This window comes from Pleurodeles waltl, chromosome 12 (genome assembly GCF_031143425.1).
Source record: "Pleurodeles waltl isolate 20211129_DDA chromosome 12, aPleWal1.hap1.20221129, whole genome shotgun sequence".
In the NCBI taxonomy this organism is placed as follows: Eukaryota; Metazoa; Chordata; class Amphibia; order Caudata; family Salamandridae; genus Pleurodeles; species Pleurodeles waltl.
The window spans coordinates 1,718,630-1,723,357 of record NC_090451.1 but is presented as its reverse complement, the minus strand read 5'-3'; the positions used below and the strand labels follow the sequence as shown (position 1 = coordinate 1,723,357).

The 4,728-nt window shown below is 40.1% G+C and overlaps 1 non-coding gene across 1 annotated transcript; it reads right to left on the bottom strand.

The window, feature by feature from the left end:
* Positions 1 to 4,204: 4,204 nt before the first annotated feature.
* On the bottom strand, positions 4,205 to 4,286 carry TRNAS-GCU (transfer RNA serine (anticodon GCU)). The gene has a single exon. It is a non-coding gene; the product is annotated as a tRNA-Ser (tRNA).
* Between the last annotated feature and the right edge of the window lie 442 nt (positions 4,287 to 4,728).

The following is a 4,728-nucleotide window of genomic DNA, read 5'->3' as shown; positions in this document are numbered from 1 at the left end:
CTCTTCAGATTTGCAATTAGAAACGCAATCAATCAATGCATAGAGAATATTCACTCAGTATTAACACATAATTATTAAGAAGCAACTTAGCAAAGTCTCAGTAGTGCATGGTTCAAGAAAGCAAGAACTCAGTCATTTGTCTATTTGCGTCAGATTTTAGTGAACACCTTAAATAACCTCGTATTAGCATCAGCATGTTGGGCTTCATGCAAAACAATTTAGCAAACACAAATTTGGAAAACATCTAACTATGGCCTCTATCAAAGAGCAGTTGGTACCTAGAAAGAAAAGGCAAACAGACAATTACAATTTTCATCAGATAGTTACCCATCCAACGGATCAGCAAACAGCGTCAGTCTTCGTCCTCGGGACATCAGTCGTTTGCATCATCAGCAAAGAAAGGACAGGGCAAAGTATCAGTATGGCACAGCTAAGGAACAAGAACTTCCCTCATATAGAGGAGAAGTAAGTATCAGGTAAGGAATAAGTAAAGGGTGGTTTAGAGTAACAGGGCGAACAAACGGCAAAGTCTCAAACGAAATGGCCTAAATGGCTCAGTAGAATGGCAAAGAATGGCTTGGAGTGGAATGTCCAATAAAGGCCTGATTTCTCCTCGGGTCATGTGGTTAAATCAAAACTGTCTAATTTACTCCTAATTCCTCAATGGATAATCATTGGTGCATCGCCATCTGTGTCCAATAATCTTCACCAGAGTTTTACACAAACCACAGTTCTCATGTCGTTGATTGGCCCATGTTATTGACGTTTTCATCGGTTGGAATGTCAGGTAAGAAAAGTTACATTTTACGCTACAGTCAGTAGTTCCATTGTTTTCTCCTACTCCAGGCAGCCTTGCACCTGTTACAAATTACACTGTTGCATTCAGCAAGAATGTCTCCTTGAGCAAGTAGGGTCCCATGAGAAAGAATTTACTACAGCTACACACATCTCTAGCTTCTGGGAAAGTACAGTTTCATGTCCTTCAGGAAAATAGCACATTGCACGTTAGAAAAAGACAGTTTAATATGAGACCAGGCAGCTAGGCACAGACCTTCGCTAAACTAAGTCCTACTGCTTAATGAACAAACTCCTAATACATAACTCCAATTTTGATATGTTAATACAAATTAAAAACATTAGTACATAATTAATTCAGCATTAATAACTTTCATTAGTCTTCGTATACATTGGTAGCCACTCCCCATGGGCACATTTCAAACGTGTGCATTATTTCTACGTTAACACATTTTTTATGCAGCTTCATTACACAATATATTGTAAGCTTTTCATGTTAATATTAATTTTAAAAGACACACTCCAGCAATCCCTCCTCTGATGACTCTTGTCATCACACAAATCTTCCCTACTAATTTTACATACTAAAATTCCCTCATATCAATCTCTTCCCTTCTTGGTTTCCCCTTTGATCTTGCCCTGAATAATTTTTCCCTTTGTTTTTCTTCCCTCCTCCTATTATTATTCGCCATCTTCAATTTTATTCTTTTACTAATTTTACATGCCACCCATGATCCAAATAAGCAATCTATAACAATCAATATCCCCTGTATTATTTTAGACAATATCCCATGCCAAATGTTACTAATCCAATTTCCCACTGAAGCAAATCCTTTCCCAACCTTTTTCCAAACACCTGGTTCTTTCAAATCCTTCAAGTCCGTACTATCCCTAGTCAAGTTAGTAAGCATACTTCTAATCTCATTACTATTATCTGGTATGTAAGCGCAACAATTACACCCATTGAGCAATCTACAAACTCTGCCATTTTTCACTAAAAGAATGTCTAAAGCAAGCCTGTTTTGAAGAGTCATAGCCCCCTCCGCAGCAAGTTCAGTATCCATCAGGAGTATAGCCCCTGAAAAGTTTGTCAGCATGTTATCCTCAATAGTAGACAACTTTTGAATCTTTATGGAGTTCATAATAACTCCCACTGAAGAAATTATCATCCCAAATATGTCTCCTACTACACCAGCAGCAGTCTCTTTCTTATGTCTAGTACGATGTAATTCAGACAATTTTGGTAACCTTTTCAAATCGTCAAGTTGATATATCTTTGGGAAAACTATCCCCAAATAACATGTCCCATACTATCCCTTTGGAAGACGGTAATAAGCATTAAGTCCACATATATAATAAATCCCGGGGATTGCTGGATCCTGTCCATTTAACATGAACGTCCATTTACTCTGAAACAAAAACACACGCTTACATTCACTCATTCCCACAAACACATTGTCATAGTATGATTTGGTCTTGGATATGCAAAGCTTTCCTACATGTAGTGCGTCTAAAGCTAACTTCCCTTGTTCTCTAATTGCACTATAACCGTCACTACTAGCAAAGGCCCGTTGCTGTAATCCTTTCTCTAGTTTACCCTTCAATGCCCTTCTTCTCTCTTCCGTGTGATCTAAAAAGCTTTTCTCTACAGGTGTAAGCAAACATGTCAAATTATTGTGGTGTGCATAAGATGTACTAATTGTTAATGTCCCCTGAAAGAATCCTTTAACTAACTTTATGCTATAGTACTTAGCTACCCCACTCACATCCTCTATGATAGGCACATTAGAAAACACAAGATCATGATTTGAGTAAAAATATTGAATCTCTTCCTGGTTATAGAATCTTGTTAGTAACAGACTACAACGTATCCCATATGTTAATGACAGTCTATGATAGGTAACCCCCTCTTGTACCGAAACAGGAATCTGTGTACACACAATACAATCTTTTGCATCCATTGTGTCAACATACTCACTCAGCAAGCGATAGAACACATCAGTGGATAGTTCCCCTTTCGAGTTAGTTCCCTCATGCAAGTATCTTGTATCCAGCTCAAACCTCTCCCAGGCTGTTAGTGCAGTGGTAGTCTCAGGAATTGTAGCATTGTTAGTCCCACTTTTATCCATTAGTGTCATACTCACAACCACGACCCTAATGAATATTTATTACATGAACCTTTTTTACAAAAGTATTTGGTTCAAGTAAACTTAAAGTGTTGGGATTCAAGCCCACGGCTCCAGAGAGACTGGAGCCTAAATCTAGCCAGTTTAGCCTGCTCAGCCACGCTACCTCACATGTACAAGCTCACAACTATAGTAACTTGGCCAAACACTGTGGACACCCGCTGTGGTGACCTGGCTATGCAGGGTAACGCAGCATTCACCGACAGTTGAGCGAGTTACAGGTGAAAAGCAAAGTATAATAACTGTCTGCATATAATATATGTCTTTCCTTATTTATTCTTCTTCCCCATTGTATGTTTGCTCTCTGCTTTAGAAACGCGAGCTGTCATCACTGCAAGGAAACGTATCACACAGCGTTCTACTGTTTACACTCACTGAACTTTCAGCATCACAGTGACCCCTCTCGTCGCCTCTATAGTTAGACTTCAAGACAGCTGGTTTGTTTACCGATACAATTCTTGTCTCCTTAGGTTGTGGTTTTTTAAAATAAGAAGGCTCGGTCCCACTGTCTGGCTACCCTTATATATATACGTCACCACTTTACATAGTCTCACCTCTCGCTATGTGGATCCTAGGTGCAGAAGGCAGAGAGTGAGACACTGATGCAGACAAAATACGTTTGAGAGTTGAAAAATACTGGCAGCGGTGAAATTCGAACCCACGCCTCCAAAGAGACTGGAGCCTTAATCCAGTGCCTTAGACCGCTCAGCCACACTACCCTGTGCAAACCTGTTTCTGTAAGCTTTCTGAAGTGAGATGTTCTATTGTAGAGGGGAGTTGGAGAATAAGGGTGTATAGCCTGTGAAGTGATCTAGGAAAGTCAACGCCAACAGCAACAGGCACGTGATACATTCAGTAGGTCAGGATTGGTCCCGGGCCATGGGAGGTGTCAGGGAGCGCCAGTCCTGAGAGTCCGTAGGAAGACAACCCTTACATTGGTGTCCCGCACGCGCTGCTTCTCTTTCTTTAACGATAAGGAATCAAACTATCTACGTCCCTCAACTTTCCAACCCTCCGCCTCAGGAAAGATTTTGTGATTCATGAGCAGAACCCGGCTGGCGCTGTTTACAGTAATGCCTAAGCACAGTACTCAACTGAGCGGTGTTTCCAAACTGAGCCGTTGTACTGCCGGAAATACCATGGGATATGTCATTTAACTTTCACATAAAATAGGGTTAATCCAGCCCTACCACATACTAAAATCTGAGAACGGAACAATAAACCAACGAGGATGGGATTCGAACCCACGCGTTCAGGGCACAATGGATTAGCAGTCCATCGCCTTAACCACTCGGCCACCTCGTCTTCAAAACACCATGTTTCAGGAGTACAAAATATGGTAGCCAAAATGTGTTCTATTAGGTGATAGTTGTCTAAACATAATAAAGAGCATATATTTACAGATTGTTATGGTAACTTGTTGTCTTCAGCTTTGCTCTATACGACCTTGTTGTCCATCCCTACTTCAGCTTGAATTTATATGTTAAATGTAATGTAATCATGAAAATTACACTTTCCAAACGTGTTCTATCCATATGTGATGTACTATCACACTACCCTCAAATGAGCTAAGATTGCTTTAATTCAGTTGTACGTGGATTTAAAGTGCAACATCATACAAATATTGTACTGGTATGTCGCTTTCGAGTCTCTAGGTGTCAGTTATTGGTGGTGTGCTTACATGTCAACATTAGGCAGCAAATAGTACACAATTAAGGAAAACTGCCTCCCCATTTAATGTGCATTG